Source organism: Myotis yumanensis, unplaced genomic scaffold (genome assembly GCF_028538775.1).
Source record: "Myotis yumanensis isolate MYYU_CA2020_CCGP unplaced genomic scaffold, mMyoYum1.0.hap1 SCAF_3, whole genome shotgun sequence".
NCBI classification, from domain to species: Eukaryota; Metazoa; Chordata; class Mammalia; order Chiroptera; family Vespertilionidae; genus Myotis; species Myotis yumanensis.
In genome coordinates this window covers 168,477,026-168,502,397 of record NW_027223754.1, presented here as the reverse complement: position 1 = coordinate 168,502,397, position 25,372 = coordinate 168,477,026, and the positions used below count along the sequence as shown (strand labels likewise).

General features: G+C 41.2%; 1 pseudogene; it reads left to right on the top strand.

Moving 5' to 3' along the window:
* Positions 1–6,068: 6,068 nt before the first annotated feature.
* LOC139005576 (ubiquitin-ribosomal protein eS31 fusion protein-like) lies at positions 6,069–6,529 on the top strand (annotated as a pseudogene).
* The last annotated feature ends 18,843 nt before the right edge of the window (positions 6,530–25,372 follow it).

Genomic DNA, 25,372 nt, shown 5'->3' with positions numbered 1-25,372 from the left:
TTTAAAACGGGGGACATGACCTGGTCTGGGGATGAGGAAGGCTTCACTGAGGAAGTGATGCTGCCGCTGATATCTCTGGAGTGGTTAGGCACCAACATGGGGAACAGGAAGTGGGGAAGAATGTTCCACTCACAGATGACTGCACATGTAAAGGTCCAGGGAGGAAACATGCCCCTTTGAAGAGCTGGGAGCAAGCTAGTATGGCTGTGGTTCATAAAGGGAAGAGGGTGCAAAATGAGGTAGGCTCAATAGGTAGGGAAGGACCAGCTCATGCAGGGCCTTCGAGGAGAGCAATGGAAAGCTAAGGATGGATTTGGAACTGAGGAGTGATGTGTTCATATTTATATTTTTAAAGTTTCTTTTTTTAAATTAAATTTATTGGGGTGACAATGGTTGAAAAGATTACGTAGGCTTCTAGTGTACAATTCCATGAGACATCGTATTTTTTTTAAAGGATCTTACTCTGGTGGGGAGAGTGGGTATACCTAGGTGTTTCTGAGGTTTGGGCATTTGGGGACTTGCTGACTTTGGAGAGATTGCCTCTCCCAGAACAATCCAATTTGTAGACATAGTAAAGGACCTGCCTACAAGGGCTCCTTTCAGATGCAACCCAACAAATTCAAAGCTCAAATCCCTAACCACCCCCTTTCTCCAGGTCACTATCCACCTGCCCTGATCACTTCATGGCTAGGTACCAGACAGCTAGGGACAACACTCATGCCCCAGAGACCCACAAAAGTATTCAAACTAGCCAGTGCTAAGCCTGCTTACACTGCATCACCCATTTCTTCCACAATAAAGGCTCTTGCTCACATTTCCACTCACTCCTTCTGCCTCCAGACCAATCCTGGTGTTCCCCCATGTGGGCCCCTTGAGTGGCCTGCCATGCCTCCTGTTTCTAGAGATCTGTGACTATAAACTTCTTCCTTCATGATGAGGCAGGAGAGTTAGATGTTACGGGAATTTTTGACAAGTGGGAAAAGGGAAACTGAGACAGATGGTTAGACAAATGGAGTCAAACAATTTGAGCAATTTACAGCCGGCTAGTACATCAGAAGATCTTATCTTCCCTAAGCAAAGACACTTGAGAGCAAATGGTTTCCACCTCTCTTCCCTAACTGGAGAGTAAATAGCTTAAATCACTGTAGTCAGGGAGATAGATAACAACCCAATTAGTGCCATTAGTGCCAGCCAAACCCAAGGACAGATGAAGTCAGGGGAACAAATTTTTAAAAAATTAGATCCCAGCCAATTGCTCAGTGGTTGAGTGTCAACCCATGAACCAGGAGGTCATGGTTCAATTCTTGGTCTGGGCACAGGCCCAGGTTTTGGGCTCCATCCCCAGTAGGGGGCATGCAGGAGACAGAAAATCAATGATTCTCTCTCATCATTGATGTTTCTCTCTCTCCCTTCCTCTCTGAAACCAATAAAAATAAAATAAAAAACTATTCAGTGCCATCCAATAGCACTTTCAATTAAAAAACAAAAACACAGAGCCAAACAAATCAGGTAAAACTGACCAGAAAATGACTCTGGTCTCTCTATGCACTCATTTAGTACATCACCATATTAAAGAATATACCTGGAAAGTTGATGAATATTCTGCTGAGACCCTTTCCTGTAGCCTCCCCTAAAATTCCCTCAATCCCCCCCCCCCCCCCCGTCCCGCCCGAGAAGAGATAAAAACACTCAAGACAAAGGAGGCCAGTGTGCTCTCTCTCTCTGGAGCATGCCCATGCCTTTCTTACCCCTTTCTCAGGTATGAACTTTCTTTCTCCCTGAACTCTAAGGGTCCCCAAGGATTTGCAACCAGGGGAGCAGTGAGCAGAGGCTGCTTGTCCTGGGCTAACCCCCTGAACCTCTCTCCAAGGCCCCCTTTTCTCTGACTTTACAGTGAACTAATAACAGTCCCACCTTGGCTCACTTCTATCACTGTGACTTTTACTTCTCAATGAGTCCATGCAGCCCCGCATGGCTCACTTTTTTCTTACAATGTTTCTAGAGAGCCAAAGCAGCCTCACCTAGGCTCTCTTATGTTGCTTCTTCTATCCACGTAAGCCCTTCCATGTTTCACTGTCCCTAGCTTTAATAAACATACTCTCAAAATCACCTGGACTCATGTTGTGAAATCTTTCCTCACAAAATCAAGAATCCACACACTACAGGATGGCCCAAGGCAGATCCAGTCTGGGCCTGGTTCCTTTCTGATGACAATGACCGTCATTTCCACGACAGCAGGCCTTAACATACCAGATTAAAACAAATTACGGGTACATTTAAGATGCAAGGCCATGATGGTAAGACAGGTGACTTCTGATGGTCTCAGTGGAGAGGAAGTGAACAGTTACAGAAGAGGTGGGATGGATTAGATAAGGGGGTGAGAAAAAAGGAGGTGTCTAGGATGATTTCTGGGTTTATGGTTTGTTCAATTAAATGGATGATGGTGCCATATACAAAAAGGAAATGCAGGAAGACCTCCTGTTTGGGAGAGAGGGTGGTGAGTAAAATGTGCTTTCAAGACAACCAAATAGAAATGTTGTGTAGACAGTTGAAGTTAAGTCATATTCATGGAAAGGAATTCCCACCACATTTGTCCATCTACCCACAGATGAAGACTCCAGGGCAGTACTATTTAAAGACTGTGATTTTCTCCCTAATATATCACATTTCTGGTTGATGTAAATGACACTTAAATGAGAAACATTACTATATTTATATCACTGGTTGTGAAAAATTAATTTTCATATGTTATAGATGTTATTTGATACACATCTGTCTGCCTACTGTCCTTGTCAATCTAAAATCCATGCTCATAGTGAAATATTCTCCCAACCCGAGCAAATTACCTTAAAGTACCCTTCATTCTATGAACCAAAAGGATAGTCCTTCCTTTAATGTGACAAGAAATCACATTGTCAAATTCTCCTGACTCACCCTAATAATCACACCTACTTGACTCAAACTGCAACACAGATTGTTCTGAGATTGATCTTTAAATTTATGGGATGAAGAAAATAACAGCTACTGGGAAAATTCCAAGTTAGCTGTTATTCTTGTAATTGGCCAGTCTTTCATAGCTTCGGGATGAAAATAGGGAGACCAACAGGGTGACAAGATATTTACTCGCTCCCTTGAAACACTAACTACAGAGGTGCTAAAATAATGGCTCTGCTACTATTGTTATAACCAAGGAGGGTTAAGGGTTGTTTTCTCTTTCTCTGTGTTTTGAGACATTTTTACAAAAGTGACTTCTGCAGCTGGTATCTAGCTCAATTTTGCTTAAGGGCTAAATTGGTTGAAAGAGAGAAGTCTACATCCTTTCATAAGGAGGCAAGACTGTTCCATGTAACTGATCATAGTCAGAGGACCCTGATCTTGGATCCTGTAAGATGTCTAAACTGCCTACAAACGGCAGCTGTTCTTTGGGAAATACAGCTGCATGAATGCGGTAAGATGAGGAAGGATGCAATCTGCTTTTGTAGTGTCCTAATAGGGTGAAAGCAGAAGGCTGTGACTGGTGGTCACTTTCATGATGCATTATGCACCCCAGTGAAATCTTCTGATACCTCTGAGGAAGGTTGCAGAGACAAAACAACCTGGCATCCAATCCACAATTGGAGAAAGAAGAAAAGAATTCCAAGCCCATGTTAACTTGTTCCTTACTTATCATGGAGCAAGAAGATGGCATCTTTAACATACTATTACATTGCTTAATGATAATAACATTAATAATAATAATTATTATAAACCTTTTAGAGATCTTACCAGGTATTGGCATTATACCAATGAACTTTCTGAAATGATCTAATTTAATCTTCAATATAACTCAAAAGGTAATTACTGCCATTATCCCCATAAAAAATAAATTCCATGTATGTCCAAATATGTATTTTTCCAAAATTATCAGGAAAAAATGTTGCTTCATATTCAATTCGATAGAACGTCTTTCCATATTATATATAGGACACTGCTTTAGTTACTAATTTTGAACATCAGAATAGTACGAGAAAGACATATTTACCTGAAGTGATCATAATTGATGCTAGGTTTGGATGCTCATGAAAGTATTCCGGTAGAATTTATTTATGTAAGAAAAAAACGGAACAAAAGACTCGCTGGAGAGAACCCTGAAAACCGAGGACCAAAAGTGGAGACCACATAGAGACTGGCATAGAACAGGCCGGAAGAAGATTCATGAAGATAGGAACACATTTTGATGCAGATTATGGACAACTGATTTTTTTCTTACTTTATTTTAATTTACAAGGAACAAGATTGTTGATATAATAAAAATAAAGTTTAAAAAATTCAAAAACAAAGAAAAGAAAAAAAACAGATAAGACATTTTTGGGAGGGCAACTAATAAAGCTTATGACTCAAGTCTTCTTAAGTCACTCTAAGAGGTCATGTTGTAAACATAATGACTGTTCACCTAATGGATTTAAAAATCTACTTCCTAGCCCTGGAAGGTATGCTCAGTGGTTAGAGTGTTGGCCCACACACCAAAGGGTCTTGGGCTCCATTTTCAGTCAAGAGCATATACCTGGGTTGCAGATTAAATCCCCAGCCCAAGATGGGGTACATGTGGGAGGCAACCAATCAATGTGTCTCTCACATTGATGTTTCTCTCTCTCCCCACCACCGCCCCCCCCCTTCCACTCTCCCTAATATCCTTAGGTGAGGATTAGGAAAAACAACAAAAATAAATAATAAAATAAAAACCTACTTCCTAATGTTATGCAAACATATACTTTCAGGCAGTGGGATAAATTTTCCAGTGACGGCATCAAACACAGATTCAAAAGCTTGGATTCTCACAGAATTTGAATGGATGTAAAGATAGACTCCAAAAAAACTGCAGCAGCTCAGAAGTAGCCAAAGGGAACTATGGGGTAGACATCTTTCTGGATCCAGGGGAGAAATTTCATCTTTGCTTCCGGAGGCATTGCATGGTCAAGTTTTATGTAGTCTGTAAAATGTTCATTGTTTGCATTTTTTCTCCCAACTTTTAATTTTGAAAAATTTCAAACACCCAAAAGTTGAAAAAAAATACAACAAACACCTGTATACTCTTCCTCTAGATTACTGTTTATTCCATATTTGCTTCCTTAATATCTCTCATAGAGGAATAGATAACGTGTGTATACACACACACACACTTTTTGAGCTGATGCACTGGAAATTATATTGCAGACATTATGACACATTGTCCCTAAAGGCTTCAGCATATTTATCTTAAGAATCAGATATTCTCTTTCATAACCCCACAATACCATTATCACAACCAAGAAATTTAATTCAGTATTATCATCTAGTTTACAGCCCATACTCAAATCTTCCTGTTTGATGCCAAAATGTCCTCTCTGTTTTTTTTAAGTTTTGATTCAGAATCCAAACAAGGTTTTAGCATTGCATTTGGTTGTTATAGCTCTTTGGTCTGTTTTAACATAGAATAGCCTGTCTCTTGGATTTTGTTTCGCATGACATTGTTTTTTGAAAAGAGCCCAGGCCAGTTGCCTTGTAGCATGTCTTTTCTACATTCTGAATTTGTCTGCTTGTTTTCCTCATGATTAGAGTTAGGATATTGCAAGAGTGATACACAGACAATGCAGTGTATTCCTTATTGCATTGCATAAGGTGAGCTTGTCTTATTATTGGATATGTTAAATTTGATTCATTGTAAAGTTATCGTTTCCCTTTATAACTAATAAACAATCTGGGGAGTGATACTTTGACACTGTATGAATAACCAGATCTCCAATAAACTTTATCCCCGTGGAAGTTTTAGGGCCTATTATTAACCCTTGCCTTTTCTTTCCATTGCCCTGTCTACATGTTCTTGGCATTCTTCTTTAAAGAAGAACTTCCTTTTACTACCATCCCACCCCGCTTTGTGAGTCATGGATTTTTTTAAAGTATTCAATATGTTACAGCCCATTACCAACATTATGTTCTACGGTGCTCAAAATGCCCCAAGTTTAACATCAAAGCCTTTGGTGTTAAACCAAGGAAGAAAAACAGTGGCTCTTCCTTTCCAATCCACCACCTATGGTGGAACCACCACCAGGATGCAGATTTTCATGAAAACCCTTATAAAGAAGAACATCACTATTGAGGTTGAGCCCTTGGATACGATAGAAAATGTAAAGGTCAAGATCCAGGATAAGGGAGGAATTTCTCCTGATGAGCAAAGACTGATCTTAGCTGGCAAGCACCTGGACGACAGATCACTTTGTCTGACTACAATATTCAAAAGGAGTCCACTATTCATCTTGTGTTGAGACTTCGTGGTGGTGATAAGTAAAAGAAAAAGTCTTACTCCCAAGAAGAATGAGCATAAGAGAAAGAAGGTGAAGCTGGCTGTTCTGAAATACTACAAAGTGGATGAGAATGGCAAAATCAGTTGCCTTTGTCGGGAGTGCCCTTCAGATGAATGTGGTGCTGGAGTTTTATGGCCAGGCACTTTGACAGACATTATTATGGCAAATGTTGTCTGACCTCTTGCTTCAACAAACCGGATGACAAGTAATTGTATATGAGTTAATAAAAGACATGAACTAATAAATGTATGTCAGAACTTGGGCTTTCAAGTCAGGAAGCTGCCACTTCCTAACATTGTGGCAATAAGAAAGTTAAATTCATGGAGTTTCTACTTCGTCACCTACAAAAGAATGCTAACAGTAACTACAAAAGGCAAGAGCCAGGCCTATTTGGTTCACTGCTGCATCCCCAATATCTTAGTCAGCCAGCAGTCACCTAATAAATAACCTGTTGACTGTGTAAAACATCTAGATTGGAACAATGCCTGTTACATAATAGTAGCTCAATAAATGCATTATTTTTAATGTTATTACTATTATTGTTCATATTTATACAATATGATCTGGATTTATTAACTATTAGTGAGATCTCTTTACGTGTAAACCATTGTACTGACCATGGAGAAAGAACCAGAACGTGAGGCTACCTCCAATTCTACTTACTCATAAAATGAATGATTATCATTGTTACAAAGATGACTCGCTAGGTGACAGGCAGTGTTCTAAGCCCTTAATTAACTTACTTATTTCTCTCAACAACCATTTGGATTAAGTACTAATATTATCCCATTTTAAGATTAGAAAACTGAGGCCCAAAAGGATAAGTAACTTGCTATATAGCTAGTAAGTGGTGGAGCCAGGGTTCACACAATATGGGATCAAAGGTGTTCGTCTATCCACTACGTTCTGCTAAAAAAATAAAAAATAAAAATAAAGCAGCTTTTAAAAATGAGCTAAATAAAAGCAGAAGACGTTCTTTGAGCAGGACAGTGTGTGTATAATTGTATAACAGAGCATAGGACATGTATTTGAAGAAGGACACACTTGACTGGCACAGGATTGACCATGAAGATGTCAGGTTCTTGTCCTAAAGGCGACTAGCATCACAGCTTGTTTTTAAAAAGATCACATTTTGGAAGATTCTGAGACCATTCCCAGAACCTAAGGAACTAAAGGCAATTTAAGCCTTGGAAAATTAGAAGTCGATGCCAGCTCTTATCTTCATCTGGTGGTTTATGGCAGCCGTTCCGTGATATACACTGTTATGTCTGAATAACCCACCAGATGGTCCAGCTGTGAGAATGTTATTGTTTTCCACCAATTTGTATTATTCCCATGGTTTCACAAGTTCTAGCACTTGAACCATTAAAGGCTACTACAGCTTTTTCCTTAAGCTATGACAAAATAATAGGTTTCCCAAATCCATCACAAAAGTTTCATCAGATCTGTAGTTGAACGCATAGACAAGTCTCAGTGTTTTTTAGAATCACTTTAAAAGAGAATGCATGATTACTTTATAGGCCCTTTTCCTTACGAGAGGGACTAAAGTTTTAATAGAAAGTTTTTGTCTGAGCAGGCCCGGTGCCATTGCGACCATTGTCAGTTAGTTAATGCACTTTGTGAAAAACAATCCTTGTCTCTCAAAGGCCATTTTGTTCTGTTTCTTTACACTCTTACCTTCTTCAGTTTATGCGGAATTGCTTGCCTGATGCTATCCGAGTGAGCATACTGGTCATTCACGGGCACTATACGTTCCTAGCTATCTGTTTCCTACAAGAAAGATAAGTAATAAGAACTCACACAGTGTGAATTATAGTCTAATAATTAGTGTCTTGTGTGCGTTAGGAGGTGCAGGGCTAAGGGCTATGCAGCCATTCACAGTTAATCATGAATTACCTCACCATAATTCAGGGCCTGAAGCCTCTTCCACACATGGAAGCAGATGTCTCTTTTACTAGAAGAAGGAAACCAGTAGTGATCTGGAGGGGGGGATGGTTAAACAATGCCAGAGTGGTCCCGTTATTTTGATTGGTCCCAGAACTAAGGCATCTAATTTCAATCTGACTCCCCCTGAAGCAGCCCTTACATTGACCCCAGCCGTCACCAGCCTCCCTGTGGTATGTGCAGGACCAGCAATGGATTCCTGTATTTATCCAACTCTTGTAATTTTCCCTTGAAACAGTGCAAAGGCGTCCTTCTGATAATGAAAAAATACAACTAAGACAACAATGACCCCCCCCCCAAAAAAACAAAACTCTACGGGAGGCTACATTTGAGGTATGCTCCTGTATGTGTGTCCCACAATAAGTTCCCCGTGGCATTTCAGGGAAAGGAGACACTGTAGAAACTTCTTATTACAGCCTGCAAAATCCTACAGCATCTGCCTCAACCTGTGTTTCAGACCCGATCAGCCTGCACTCTCCTCTAACACATTGCTCCAGCCACACTTGCCACATTGCTGTTTCTCACACAAGCCAAGTAGTCACACATGTACCAAGTATACGCATCAGGGTATATGTCCTTCCTTCTGCCTGGAAGACTCTTCCATCAGACACCTGCATGGCTGGCTATCTTACTTGATTCAGGTCTCTGCTCAAATGTCAACCCCTCAGCCCAGGCCAGTGTGGCTCAGTTGATTAAATGACACCCTGTGCATCAAGAGGTCACCAGTTTGATTCCCAGTCAGGGCACATGTCCAGGTTTCGGGGCTTGATCTCCAGTAGGGGGCGTGCAGGAGGCAGCTGACTGATGATTCTAACTCTCCCTCTCCCTTTCTCTTCCTAGAAAAAAAAAATCAATTAAAAAATATCAACTCCTCAAAGATGAAATAAAGACACGGAATAAGGAATAGAGTAGGGTCAGAAAAAGAAGGCCTCAGGGAGTCTTTTCTAGACCATCACTCATAATAGCAGCCCATGCCACTTTTGTTTGTTTGTTTCTTCTTCTTCTGAGCACTTATCACTACCTGGTGTTAAATTATATATTGATGTGTTTGGGTCTGCCTCTCTCACTACAATTTAAGCTCCATGAAGCCAGTTCCTTTATTGTTTCGTCCACTGCTTTTTTAGCTTCATATCTGTAGGGCACAGCTATAGGGTTAAGCCTCGGACTGACCTGTTGGGAAAGCCACAAACAAGTCCCAGCTTAGAGGGCACAGTCCTCTTAGCATAATTAGGCTTGACCTCATGACTCTCCCTAGATCTTATCTGGGTAGCTAATGGGCTGTGGGAGGTGCAGCAAGTGCTGCCAAAACAAGTGAAACTCACAAGAACACTGTAACTATGGTGACCACTACCTTGTTTACCTCTGGCTATAAAATAAAGGCTCAGCTTGCCTCTGGATCTCTCTCTGTGGCCTCAGCCAGTCACAGGAAGATCCACCTAGAGACTCAGCTTATTCTCTTTGTCTGTCATTTCTCCATCTTTCACCACCCTCACTCAGGCTTGTGGAACCCTTGGCTGAGCTGGCTCAGCACAATATCCTTAGCCCTTAGAAAAGTGGCTGATGCATAGTAAGCCCTAAAATATTTGTCAAGTGGAAGAATGATTTAATACACTCCCAGTTTCAAGGAATGGGAGAACTGGTAGTTCCTTTTTTTTTTTTTCTTTTAAAGAAGTATGAACACAAGCCCTTCAATTCAGCCTTTTGAGTGCTTTCCTCACATCTAGCCCCTTTCCACTTGAATAACCAACTAATATGCACTGTAATGCTGGGGTCATGCCTCCCCGGATTTGCTCTGGAAGTAGTGGTCCCTTCCACTTACAGAGCCTACAGGCTGGCTGAGAAGCAGAAGTTCTCTAACCTGAGCCCTTTTTCTAAAATGTGATCTTGAATTTTGAAAGTATTAAAGAAAAGCTGTCATTTCAAAGCTTCTACTGGGGTTTTTTTTGTGGGTGTTTTTTTGAGGTGTGTTTTATGTTCCAGAATATAGTCTATCTCAGTGAGTGTTCCATGGGCAACGGAAAAGACTGTATTCCGCTGCTGTTGGGTGTAGTGGACTATCACTGTCAATTACACACTTACACCGAAGACAGAGTTCTTCAAGTCTTCTGTATCCTTAATGATTTTCTGCCATCGTGTTCTCTCAGTTATTGAGAGTGGAGTTCTGAAGCCTACGACTGTGACTGTGGGTTTCTCTAATTCTCCTTCCAGTCCTACCAGTTTTTGAGGCCCTGTTGTTAGATGCAACTACATTTAGGATTGCTATGTCTTCCTGGTGAACTGACCCCTCATCATCATGTAATGTCCTTCTTTATCCCTAGTAATAGTCCTTGTTCTGAATTTCACTTAGTATGATATTCATATGACCACTCCAATGCTCTTTTGGTTGGTGTTTGCATGGTATGTCTTGTTCTATTCTTTCACTTTCAACCAACCTATGTCGTTATTGAAATGAGTTTCTTATATACAGGTCCTTTTTCCCCCTTCTGGCAGTCCTGTTTTTTTAATTGGTATTTCAGATCATTTACATTTAATGTAATTAATGATATGACTGGGCTATAATCGACACTCTCACTAGCTGTTTTCTATTTATTCCATCTGTTCTTTGGCCTGCTTTTTTCTTCTTGCTTTATATTTCCACAATTCACTGGGTTTTTTTTAGAAAAAACATCTCTTTTTTAAAGTTTTTAGTGGTTACCCTAGTGTTTATATCATGCTACTTTAAATAATACTATTTCATGTTTAGTAAAATAACTTAACATTATAACTATATATTTCCAACTTCAGCCTTCCATCTTTTGTGCTATTGTTTGCATATATCTTTCTTCTACGTGTGCTTTAAACCATACTACATTGCTACTTCTTTACAAAATGTCACTTACTTTTAGAGCAATTAAAAATTATTTATGTGGAGGCTGGCTTGGCAAGGGGATTTTCTCAACATTCCTACTCCATCTTCAGATTTGTGTTTTATCTGTATACCTGTGCCTTAGAAAGAACCGGTCCTTCCTCTAGAAGACTGCCGTTGCTTGTTACTCAGTGCTTTCCAGCTTGGTGGGAGTGGAGGCTGGGAGAAGGGGGAGGGGAATGTCTGTTGTTTTAGTCCAGCCTAAGCCTTAGACAGGCTCTGGATCTCTGGATCTCAGACGTAAGACTTTCTATATATATAAAATTTTTATTAATTTCAGAGAGAGGAAAGGAAAGAGAGAAACATCAACGATGAGAGAGAATTATCAATAGGCTGCCTCCAGCAGGCCCTCCACTGGGGATCAAAACCACAACCCAGACATCTGCCCTTACTGAAAATCAAATCGTGATCTCCTGATTCATGGGTCGATGCTCAACCATTGAGCTACACCGGCTGGGCTCAGAGGTAAGACTTCCTTAATGATCTTACCTCCCACCTAGGTATCAGAGTCATAAGAGACCTCAAATGTCCTGGGCCTAAGTGGTTTCTTGCCCTATCTCTTTAAATATAAGATTTATTTTCTTTTTCCTTTTACCCACCCCTCAGCCACACAGGTCTTCACAATGCCTGAGGGGTTGCAGGGGTTGCTGCTCTACCGCAGTGTCTTAAAACCTTTGTTCTTTTCCTGGTCAGTGTGGCTCAGTCATTGAGCATTGACCCATGAACCAGTAAGTCATAGTTTGATTCCCAGTCAGGGCACATACCCAAGTCGTGGGCTCGATCCCCAGTGTGGGGCGTGCAGGAGGCAGCTGATCAATGATTATTTCTCATCATTGATGTTTCTATTTCTCTCTCGTTCTCCCTCTCCTTTCCTCTCTGATATATATATATATATATATAGAGAGAGAGAGAGAGAGAGAGAGAGAGAGAGAGAGAGAGAATCATTCAGGCAACGTTTTATGGCTTTTCCAGAGAAGTACCTACTTCCCTCCTCTGAGCCTGCATCACTAAGGTAGGCTCCCAACCTCTCCCTTATCTTCCTTGTGAACATTGGTGAAGAAGGGTCTATGAGTAGATGTGGATTTTTCTTGCTTGGGTGGCACCTAGTCTTTAGTAATTCATTAACAAATTTAACCCAACTCTTTTTATCAGGTGGCTCCTGAGTTCTGCCGGGGTTGACAACCTCCCTCTCCTTAGGAATCCTTAACTTTCCTTGGACTTTAGTCTAGTTGTTTGCCCCATGAACTCAATTTTCTGAGAGCTTCAAGAAAATTTATGATTTCGTCAATTATTTAAGTTTTTCTTGTTGGTAAAGTGGTAACAACACTTCAACTTTCTACATCCTAGTTGGGAACCAAAATTCGTTTTCAGTTGCTTCCCGTTTTATGATGTAATTTCCCACTGAGTCCCTAACTTCCATTAAAAGTCCATCCCATTCCATAATATTGTTAGAGAGTCTTTTGCAAAAAAGGAAAGAAAAGCATCCTTGGGCTGAAGCAGCAGAGAGATCAGGAGCTGGCAGACGACCAAGAGGAGATCAAGAATTGTGTTGACAGAAGATATTTGCAATCAAGGGTGAAAGGCAACCACCAGGAAAATGCAAGCAAGTCTTCCCACACTGGGGAGTATTTGGGAAGGCTCTTTCACTTTCCACAGTTGTGTATAAAGAAGTGTTCAACTTTTTTACATGACTGTGAAAGGAAAGTGTTTAGGCAGTGCTATTAGACTTAGGCCACTCAAATTATAGGGATATAGCCAAATCATTACAAACCTAAGGAAGGTGGCTGTGGTCCAAAAATGGGACATTAAGCTCTTTGCTTAGAGAAAGCTAACAATAAACTCATGAGTTATCTGAATCTCACCACAAGAGAGAAAAACAGGCTCAGAACATTTGGGTGCCTTCTTTCATTGGAAGAAATGATACCGTTTGCTTCCTGTGTTATCTTACTTATTAGGTATTCCAGAGAGGGAACTTGAGGTTTAATTTTTGTCATAGGGGGAAAGGCCATCTCAGCACCTGAGTAATTTTTTTCAATCCAGCAAGATCAGATGGTCTGATTTCCTTGCTCGGTGTTTCTGGTAGAAAAGGCAATTTTCAAGACTGAAATAGCAATTTCTTAGCCATCAGTGAGGCTCTTAAAAGCCATTTTTTAAACTCCCATAGACTTCCATGTGTAAATGAAAGAAGACTCCTGGAAATATACATTTTTCTATTTTGAGAGATAACTCACTGAAGCATAAAGTTAATACAATTTATTACACCAAAAGTAAAGTTGCATTAGAGTGAGCTCATAACAGATGAGTAAACGCACTTCACAGGAACGGGGTTGGCATGTCTGCTTTCCCGAGTGTGGCTCCTTCAGCTTCAATGCCTCCTTCAATATCTCATTCCTACGCTGGGCCTGCTGCCATCAGACAGGCCTGTCCTCCTTAAAACACCATCAGACCCTTGAAACTTCAGAGCTAACCCTTAGATGGGTAACTAGCCTCTGATTATGCTTAGTCAGACAACACAGTCAATCAGTCCTTTCATATGAAAGCGACAAAATCAAGTTTAAGGGCTCCTGAGCCAGGCCGCTCAGGTTCACACACTAGGTTTAATAAAAACTTACCAGCTGTCTGACCTCAGTCGAGGGGGTCCATTTCTGCTTTAGCCTCAACTGCTTCACATTGGAATGAAAATGATCATAATAATGCCTGACTCATAGGGTTGTTGCGAGGAGAATTATACACAAAGCACTTAGCACAGTGTCTAGCACACAGCAGACATGTGTAAGGGTTGAATATTTATTGTTCTCATCATCATTGTTACTACTTCTACGTACATCAACCACCAGGCCAACTTGCTACCTGACCTACCACCTCAGTTTATTCTCTGGAGAAGTTACTGAGCATTAGCTGTGTGCCAGGCTCTGCTCTAAGAGCTTTCGGAAAGTAAAGTAAGAACACGGGCACTGTCTCCTCTGCCACCTGCAGCAAGATACTTCATCTCCCTGAACCTGTGTTTCCTTGTCAATAACATGGGGCTAAGCGGGACCAGGACTTGCACAAACCTGAGAGTGCCTCCTTAAGTGTTGTACCCATGCCACCTTGCTTGCCTCACCATTATCCAAGCCTCTGGGAATAATAGTAACTACTTCACATGGTTATTATATGAATCATGGAGGTGAAGAAGCAGAGAGAGAGAGTAGATACTACTTGCCTGGCATGGGGTGAGGTCTAGGAAGCCTTGTCAGCCAGCCAGGTGCTGCCGTCCAGGGGGATCAGTGGATGTCCGCCCAGTTCCTGGACGAGGTTTACTAAGATGAGGTTTACTAGGCAGGCATTGGGTTGTTCCCTGTAAATAAAAGAGCGAATGATGGGATGGGTTACCCTTGGAAATGACAATATGGTTTGGAAGGAAATGATGATGAGAGCTCAAAGCTATTATTTATTCAGCACCTACTATGGTTAAGCATTTTACAAATAGTTTTTTAAACCTCACAATAGCCTTAAAAAGTTGGTGTAGCTTCAAAAAAGCTAAATCCAAAGAGGAAAGAGAAAAGTTGCACAGTGTATGAATTTTCTATCACTGGAGGCTCGAGGGTTGCTCTAGAATCCATGTCCTTGCCTTTCAGCTTCTACAATCTAGAAGCTGCTAGCATCGTTGGCTTGTGGCCTCCTTCCTCCACCTTCAAAGCTGGCTAGTCAAGTCCTTCTCACATCGCATCACTGTGACCTTCATCTGTAGTCATGATTCCCCCTGACTCTTTCTTCCACTTTTTAAGGACCCTTTGTGATATATTAGGCCTACCTATATACCAAGATTAATCTCCTTATTTTTAGTTTAATTGACTAACAACAATAATTCCATCTGTAATCTAACATAGTCACAGGTTCTCAGGATTATGACATGGAGATCTGTGTGTGTTGGGTGTGTGTGTGTAATTATTCTGTCTAACTCACAGGGTTTGTTAGTGGCAAAGCTGTTAGGGTTTCATCCTGGGTTGACAGGGAGGCACTGAAGGTTTTTAAGGGTTGAGTGGCTTAAACAAATTGGTATTTTACATAAATAATCCTTGAATCAGAATGTAGCAAGGAACTGTAGGAGAAGGGAAAAAAAATATGATTGGATATGCAGAGGAAAGAGGAAAGAAGAGTCAAAGATGAGTCCTAGATTTCCTAGTTAGGTGACGAGGGATGGTGACTTATCTTTGCATTTCAATTTATTTGCAACTGCTTTGCAGTTCATGCATTCATTTTAACCATTCACTTGTTCACCAAACATTTGTTCAGGGCCTACTATACTATTGTTGTAAGCACTTGGGATGCATCAATGAACCCCAAACACAAAAATCCCTACCCCTGTAGGAACTTACCTCCTGGTTGGGGGAGAAATACATAAACAAAAATCATACTAAAGAAGTAAATATTAGTATATCCGAAAGTGGTGAGAGCTATTGAAATGAATAAAAAAGTAGGGCACGTGGTATCCGGAATAGTGACAGGGAGAGGGTGGGTGCGGCTGTGACAGGGTGGTGGGAGTAAGCCTCAAGTAGGTGATATTTGAGGAAGAACCTGGAGGAGGTAAGGAAGTAGCCCAGGGGTGTGTGGGAAATGCATCCCTGGCAGAGGAAACAGCTAGTGCAGGGACCTCACTGGGAGCCCACCTGGTGTGTCTGAGGAAAAGAAGGAGCAAAGTGAGCAAGGGAACAGGTAGGAGCAGGGGAAGCTTCCCCTATCCCTCAGGCAGACAATGACCTGACAGGTAACTGGGCTCTCACGAGGACGGGAGGACCAGAAGGGAAGAGGGGACAGTGCTCCCTCCTCCCCTCACCGCTCACTCTCTCAGGAACCTGAGTCATCCGCACGCTCCTTGTGAGGCACATGTAACCGAAGAGCAGCTGGGGCTTATGGGGCTCTAACTATGCAGCAGGCTCTGCCAAATTCATCTGTTTCGGCCTCAAAACAGCTCTAGGAGGCAGAGCGGATGGTTAGCCCCAGTTCCCAGCAGAGGAAAACGCTGATGATGGCACAGCTACAAAGTGGCCGACTGGGACTCCATCCCAGACTGACCAGCTCCACAGGAAGCTACATAGCTGCTCCTCCCCACATCCAGGCTGCAAAGGGAGCTCAGAGTACCTGAGCAAGTCCTTAAATCTAAAACATCTCCTCACTGATCCCTAAAATCGCATCATTAACCCCCCATTCCTGCCAAAAGCATTTCCCGAAACTTAAACGGGTGACATGATGAGCCCCTTATACCTTACGGTGAATGAGCCCATCAGCAGTCAATGAGAGCTACCGACACTTTTCTCCATGGCAGGAAGGACTCAGCAGCGGGAAAGTGTGTGCCAAAAGGAAGAGTGGGGCCAAAAGGACAATTTTCATTCATTTGAAATTTCGCCTCGGGAGATGTCCCCATTCATCACTTAGTAACCATTAAGTCACCACCCGGTATGATGATGCTCATCCTTTCTGCCGGATGACTCTCCCTCCACAGCTAATTGCCTTACATCTATAGTCTAGTTCTTGTCAGTTTTGTCACACTGTTATTACATACAGTAATGGTGTGTAAGATATTAGCCTGTCATTATATATGAATGTGTCTAAGGAAAACTCATTTCCAAGAATCATTTTTGAAAATGAATCCAGAAGAGAGGTAAGAGCGTATTTTCTGTCTCCAAGGACAACAAAAGGTAACCCTGGGGCTTGTCTGAGCATGATGTCAGGTGGGCTTTATGGCTCCCAGGAATACCAAGGCCACACATGCATTTTGGGGTGGGATGTACAGCCCAGGAAAGAGTTAAGCTGGAAAGACACAGCCGCTTTCATCGCCTGCCAACTGTGCCAGGCTTTGAGGGTAGGAACAACCCAGCCCGTTCCCCCTCACCATTCCTCTATTAATTTCCTTATGGTAATAACACGTGACCAGAAAATCATCTTTACTATTTTCCCTCTGGTGTCATTAAGTTTAATTTTCTTGTTTTAATAATGCAGCATCAGTGACTTGTCTGGCATTAGAACTTTTCCCTCCGTTATCTATTAAAGTAACACTGTATTACAGAATAAACATTTCAGACAACTGTCAAAACAGCAGTTTGTGATATCCTTAAGGCTCAAGCGCTATCAGTGTTCCCGGTGTGTTCCCAGTTTACAACTTTCACCACTGAGATGTCAGCTCCGTGAAACCCAAGACGTGTCTTATTGTGTCCCCAACACACTGCCTGCATGTGACAGGCATTCAAGAATGCACATTGATGCCTGGCTGGCATGGCTCAGTGGTTAAACGTCGACCTATGAACCAGGAGGTCATGGTTGGATTCCTGGTCAGGACACATGCCTAAGTTTCAGGCTCAGTCCTCAGTAGGGGCTTGCAGGAAGCAGCCAATCAGTGATTCTCTCTCATCATTGATGTTTCTCTCTCTCTCTCTCCCTCTCCCTTCTTCTCTGAAATCAATAAAAAAAAAATTTTTTAAAAAAAGGATGCACATTGATGACTAACAAAATGCACACCTTCCCTAACCTCTTACCATACACAGAACAGTCAAACCCTCTTCCACATGAAGAATTTGTCTACGACAAGGAATGAAAGTGGATTCTAACCACACTAAGAACATGAATTCATCTTATATTACTTTAAATACAACAAGTATGTGTCAAATACCTGCTGTCTATAAGGGGGGGACTCGATTCTGGATGCTGAGGGGAAAATGTGCCCCAGATACTGTGTTTGTCCCACAGGGGCTCAGAGTCTGGAAGGAACCTGGTTATTACCTGCAGAGAAAACCTGGCATGACCTCAAGTTTATACATCCCTTCCCCTCCAAAGGCCTCTAGCGCTCCCTGAGGCCATCTATCTGCCACTTGCAGATGAAGATTCAGCTTATGGGCTCAGAGGCCAGATTGCCTGAGTTCAAGTTTTGACTCAACCAAATACTAGTTCTGTGACTTTGGGCAACTTATTCACCTTTTCTCTGACTCCATTTCCTCATTTGTAAAATAAGAATGCATATTGGACTAATCTCAAAGAGTTGTGATAAGTAAATGAGTTCATGTATGCAAAATGCTTGGAACCACAACAGGTACAGAGTAAGCATTCGACTAATATTAGCTATTATTTAGTTTACTAGAGGCCCAGTGCACAAAAATTTGTGCACTGGCGGGGGGGCGGGGGGGGGGGGTCCCTCAGCCCGGCCTGTGCCCTCTTGCAGTCTGGGACCCCTCAGGAGATAACGACCTGCTGGCTTAGGCCTGCTCCTGGGTGGCAGAGGGCACGCCCAATCCCTAGGTGCAGCCCCTGGTCGGGCTCAGAGCAGGGCTGATTGGGGAGTTGGGGCGCCGCCCCCTGTCATGCACAGAGCAGGGCGGATCAGGAGGTTGCAATGACACCCTCAGTCAGACTCAGGGTGGGGCCGATTGGGGGGTTGGGGCACCGCCCCCTGTCACACTCAAGGCAGGGTCGATGGGGAGGTTGCGGCACCACCCCCTTTCACGCACAGAGCAGGGTCAATCAGGGGGTTGGGGCGCTGCCCCCTGTCACGCACAGAGCAGGGCCCATCAGGGGGTTGGGGAGCTCCAGGCCTCTAGAAAATATATAAAGATCTATTCAAAAATTTAAATAACCATTACCTTATTAGCAAACATTTAGATAATTAGCTGGTTATACTGTATTTATAAAGATTTGTACTATAGTGTTCAAGCTAAAGCTCATGTTTCTTGAAGGAAATATTATTGCATTCTCTAAAACCTCTGCAGATAGGAACTTCTGAGTAAAATATTTCTTTATTGACCATTTAAGGAGAATTAAACAAGCAGCAGAGCGAGCTTCAACTACAGAAAGTTCTATTTCTAAATTTTTTCCAAAGGTTCTAAAAAATATTTTGACTAGTATGATATACCTACAGATTTTTCAGAGTTGTTGTGGAGACAAAATAAGGTCATGCGTGTAAAGTGTCCACACCCTGCCAATGCTGAATACATGCTATCGTTGCTATTAGGATGGCAATTAACGGGGGGAACAGATTAGACACCATCTGTCTTTGATGACTTAGTCACTGACCTAAGGAAGGTGAAACAAATATCTCTAGCAACCACCCTGGATTCTAGGATTCTACTCTTTAATGATTAGGTATTGCATTAAAGATAAAATAGAGCTTGGAAATAAAAACATAGACTAACTGCTCATCCCGATTCTTCCAGCAGCTAAATATTGTCTACATGTTTGTTATTTAATAAGAAAAGTTAAAAATAGTGTTTATCAAATTTGCTTCCTCTGTCTAATGACCTGTAGAAGGAGTGGCACTTTCAATTATCATTTCATTACCTCGTTCAGCCTGCCCACAGGAGAGATTAGTTAGCAGAGCGTCTATAAGCACAGTTAGACTTGGGAGAAGAGCTGGGAAGAGGATGATTATTGAACAAACTCAATTTCTGCTTCTTATGTCATACTCAGGGTTTCTCAACCTTGGCATATTGACATGTGGGGCCAGATAATTCTTTGTTGTGGGGACTGTTCTATTACAGAATATTTAGCAGCATCCGTGGACTCTACCTACTCCATACCAATCTTCCCCCACCAAGTTTTGACTCCCAGAATGTCTCCAGACATTGCTAATGTTCCCTGGGGGAGGCAAGAGCACCCCCAAATGAGACCCACTGATAAATGTATATGTATATATGTTTTGTATAGCATTTTATACTTTGCAAATGCATTTAATATTCACAATAACTGTGTGAGCAGGCTGGGTAGATAGCCTCCATTTTATAGATTGGGAAAGCATGATTCTATAATACTAAGTGTTGTAAAATCAAAATTTAAGTTATGAATCATTGAGGTGACATTGTGGATCAGACAGGAAGAAATTCGTCTGTGGTTTTGTTTTTAATATTTTAGTAAAAAATCAGAGCTTTTCCTCCTTACTTGAGGACCACAAAAGGGATGCTTATGCAGCCAGCCTCAAAGAGGAAACTCTAGACAAAAAACAAGTGTGAGACGCAGCCATGTATTTCACAGTTAATTTTAAGTTCAATTCATTAGCTGTAGACATAATGTTCTTAAGAAAAATTTGCCTGCTCCTACAGAGATGGAAAATGGGATAGTGTGTGAATAAATGATTCTAATAGGTGCGATGATATATCTTTAGGAGGTATGAGCATTCCATCTATAAAGAAAGTCTGCCCATTACTTAAAATTGTTATGGAGAGATGCAAAGAAGATTAAAATAGATCAAAGTTATAGCACCAACAGGTCTAAAAATCAATATCTTGGAAAATAAAAAATAGCCTAAAGACAGGGATTTATAATCTACAGACCTTAAAAGGAGAGAGGTTTCTAGATGCTGGGGAGAACTGGAATCCCAAGGAGATGGGGAATAGATGAGGAACTAGAGGAAATTCACCAAGGTCATCAACACGCAAGCTGAACCCCTAAGTGATGCAAGGAGACATCTATTAATTTGCACATGTCATTTCCCTGATTGTGTGGATATCAACCCAGCTGCTTATTTCTGCTTATATCTGCTGAGGTTTTTTTACTACATCAGAACTCAGGTTTGTAGACAGTGGAAATGTCATCACATTAAAAACAATCTGCTTCACATGTGTGAGATAATAGGCTTCGGGGTTAATGCGCTCATGTCTGGGATATCGATCCAAATGTGAATAACTTATAATTGGCCATCACTCATTGCCAGCTTTTAACCCTCCGGGCTACATGAATGGCACACTGTGTTCACTAAAATAACTACAGAACCACAAAACCCAAAACTTCCTCACAGAACTGGCCAATTGCCAAACAATATCGTCCTTCCTCCCTCTTCCCTCACCCTCCCATTTCCAGTTAAATACTCGATTGCTAGGAAAATGTAAGATAACTAGAGGCCCAGTGCATGGATTCGTGCACTGGTGGGGGGGTCCCTCAGCCTGGCCTGTGGGGATCGAGCCAAAACCAGCTCTCCAACATCCCCCAAGGGGTCCCAGATTGTGAGAGGGCACAGGCCAGGCCGAGGGACCTCACCGGTGCACGATTGGGGCTGGGAAGGGACCTCGGGAGGGCTCCAGGGCGTGTCCAGCCCATCTCACCCAGTCCTGATCAGCTGAACCCAGCAGCAAGCTCACCTAACGGTCAGAGCATCTGCCCCCTGGTGGTCAGTGTTTATCATAGTAACTGGTCGAACCGCCAAACAAATGGTCAGCCACTTAGCATATTAGGCTTTTATTATATAGGATACATAGGCCCATCATAAATTACTGGCATGACAGGCCCCATGTGTAGAATGAAAAAGCTGTAATTTAAGATGTAACAAAAGGCCTACCTTTTCACCAACAAGCATCACTTCTATTATTTGGCCATCACAACCCCAGGTTTTAAAAGATCACCAAATACTAAGGTTGTTTAAATAATGTCCCATCCAGCTCTAATTTCCTACAATTCTATCTAAGGTACCAACCACCCTTTTGGGAAAAGATACTTTCTAAGACTATTAGCCATAAACTAACATATTTTCCATGAATAATAACATTGGCAATTTATCAGGTCAACTATCAAAGTATAGAGGTCAAAAACTATGGACATTAGGACTGATAAGTTAACTGTAGGAAAGAATTCAGAAAAATATGAGATGTCAGCCTCTACTCAGTGGTGGCCGAAACTGCTGAGTCACCCTCATGAGCCCCCAGGGAAGCCAAGGACAGCAGGTTGAGCAGCAAAGTGTAAAGAACAGAGCATGGGCCTTGGAGTTGAGTTTGAAGGCTACATTTATCATGTCCTCCATGTGTAATCATTGGGTAAGCTCCTAAAGCTCTCTGAGCCTCAGTCCTCATCACTATGGTAGACTAATGGCTGCCTTAAAAGTTATTATGTGAACTGAAAAGAGGATGGTTGTTACGCACCTTGTGACTTAGTCGGTACCTAATGAAAACCAGCTTCTTTTCTTTACTTACTCCGGTGTTGTTCAAGTCAACCTTGTACTGGATTGTCGAGTTACTACTACTAATCCTGCACTGATAAAGAGTTAGGTATCTTAAAACGAAATGATTTTTCTAAATGGGCAGGACATCTGTAAATATGTAAGTATTTAACAGCGTGTGGCTGCATCATCCATAGTTTATATAAAACACTTCGTATGCTAGATAAATCTCCATTTCTGCTGCTGCAGAACCGGGACTCCAAACTCTGGATCAAAGTAACCCCAAAGGCCCTGTTTAGAGCCTGATGGGGTTCAGATCCTTCTGCACAAAGACCAACACTAGGGGGAGACTCTCTCCCTCTCAGCAGAGGACGTCCATCTCCTTGCTCCCTTACCGCCTGATGTTCTTTGAACATTTTCCTGAATAGCATCAGGTTCAATAATTGATGAACAGAGTTGGGCAGGCAGCAAATGCCACTTATGCGATGGGGGATGAAACTCAACTAAGTGACAAGGAATTATTTTCCCAAAGTCATTCAGAAAATCTTTTTAAAAATGTTAAGATTAAAAAGCCACATTTTTAATCCAATAATATTACTAATTCAGCAATATGTTTTTATAATCATACTTTTTCTTGTTAGAAAAGTGATTTAATGGTTAACAATCAGTGACAACATATTAATGGTATTAATGATAAAAATAGAAGTAATAATTTCCAATGTGTACAAAGCTTTATGTGTACTTTTTGTTTTTAATTCTTCCAACAATCCAGTGAATACATATTTTAATCAATTTTTCTGTTAGAAAAAAATAAGATATATAGCGGTCAAATGACTTTTTTAAAAAAAGTGTGAAATAATGGTTAAGAGCACAGGTTGCAGAATCAGACTGACTAGATCTAAATCTCAACCTTTACCACTCACTAGTTTATATGACCTGACAAGTTAATTAATCTAACTGTCCTTTATCTTCTTCATGTATAAAAGAAGAATAGTAATAGTACCTACCCCTTTGGGTTGTTGAGAGAATTAAATGAGTTAATATATATAAAACACTTAGAATTATGCTTGGCAAACACTTAATGTGTTTAGTTATTACATGGCCCAAAGTCATATCTTTATTTATTAATTTATAAAACAACTGCTTAAATACCACTTGTGTCAGGTATGTCTTGGGCATTTGGGAAAAGCGATGAAAAGGATCTTGTAATGTATTGGGAAAGATAGACTTATGTAATTCTAGTTAAAATGTGATGACTATTATAGCAGAAGAGGTAGGTGCTATTACAGCACACAGGGGAGAGAGGTTAGGGGCTAGGTAAGTATGGGTAATGCCAGAGTCCGGACTGGATACCAGCTGCATTTGAAACATCAGCAGCAGAAAAAAGGGAATGCTTATCAACAGCTCTGAAGCTACTTTCAATATGGATGAGGAAGACTAAGAAATTTAATATCTAGTCCTAATTCTGAAACTTTCTGGGCAAATCATTTGACCCTTCAGTTTCCATTTCTAGACACATAAAATGTGACTCTCCTAGGGTTGCTCTGAGAAAGAATTAAATTTACTTGTGGATTCCATGATTTGTAAAGAATCCATGCCTACAAAGGCACAAAAACCTGGCAGTGGGATCAATAGGTAGCTGTCAGATCAACTATGTACCTTTCCTTAGAAGACCTCATGTCAGAGTGGTACACTTAGGGGAATACCAGTTGCTTTCTCCATAGAATCATGGGGTGAGAAAATATCTTTGGGTTCTTACTAGTGGCTTTCAAACGTTTCACTACTAAGGATACCTTTTACTAGTTGTCTATCATGAACTCCATGGTTTTAAAGATTTGAGCTACCATGTTGATTATATTAAGTAATAAGTATTAAATTCCTCACTTTGATTCATTAGAGAGCATTCCAAGCATGTAAGATTGCTACAGTACAATCAGAATAAAAGTTTCCCATTACACATTGGGAAAAGTTAGGAAAATACAGAAAAGAGTAAAGGAGTAGAAACACACCCATAATTCTATCACCACTGTCAAAATTTGGACATATGTCCTTTCAATCTTTATTTTAGGCACTGTTGTTTTAAAAAAGAGTTGAGACCATAATGCAAATCCCTAAGGCAATGAAAATGGACATTTCTATAGGTGGGGTGGAGGGCTATTGAGTACTCTTTATCCTTAACTCTGCTTCCTTGTCACATTTTGAGACCCCATACAACCATGCAATACCCTTATCATAAAACTTCCTACATGGTACTAAGTTAATCTGTTAGTAGAGGTGATTCTCCCTCTGCTGTGGTCTAAATATTTGAGTCCACACAAAATTCACATTGAAACCTAATTTCCAGTGTGATGGTGTTTGGAGGTGGGGCCTTTGGGAAGCAATTAGGTCAAGAGGATGGGGCCCTCTTGAATCAGATTAGTGCCCTTATAAAACAGACCCCAGAGAGATCCCTCACCCCTTCCACCATAAGAAGTTGTAGAAAAAAGACAGCTGTTTATGAACCAGGAAGTGGGTCTGCACCAGACACTGAATCTGCCAGCATCCTGATCTTGGACTTCCAACCTCCAGAACTGTGAGAAATAAATATATGTTGTTTACAAGCCACCCAGTTTATGGTATTTTTGCTATAACAGCCTGGATGGACTAAGATACCCTCTATACTATAAAACTGTCTTAGTCATCTCTATACCCCAGCACTCTGTAATCTACCTGGCACACAGTACACATTAAATACTTTTTTTTGCTCTACTGAATTAAACTCGAAATTCAACTAAATTATTGAAACCCTATTATTGCCTTTGCACATCACAGAAGCCTTGGTTCAGTTCTCTTATTTCACAGATGAAAACACTGAAAAACAGAGTGGATAAGGGACAGAGGTTTTCATGTATAAAACTGAGTGGTTGCCAAAATGCAACAGATGATGATAGAAGTTGGCAATGAAATCCCACCACTTTGAGATAACAACTATTAGTGTCTAGTGACCATCTTTAGAGCAATTTGTACAAATGGGATATTATATTCTTTTTCATCATGGACAGTTTTTTAAAAATGTAGTCTTTTTCTTTTAAACCTCCTCCTACCTCTTTTCTCCCCTTCGCTATAAGAAATCCCTCTGCCCCATTAATTATCTGTATGTATCATTTCATGACATTTCCATGCTGCTAGAATCATAAACAAACAAATACACATATAAGGAGGGGTTGTCATTGTTCCTTTTTCAAAAACGGGATCATACTATATATACACTTCTCTAGATCTTGCTTTTTGCACTTAACAATACATTTCAGAAATATGTCCAAGTTAACTAGTGTT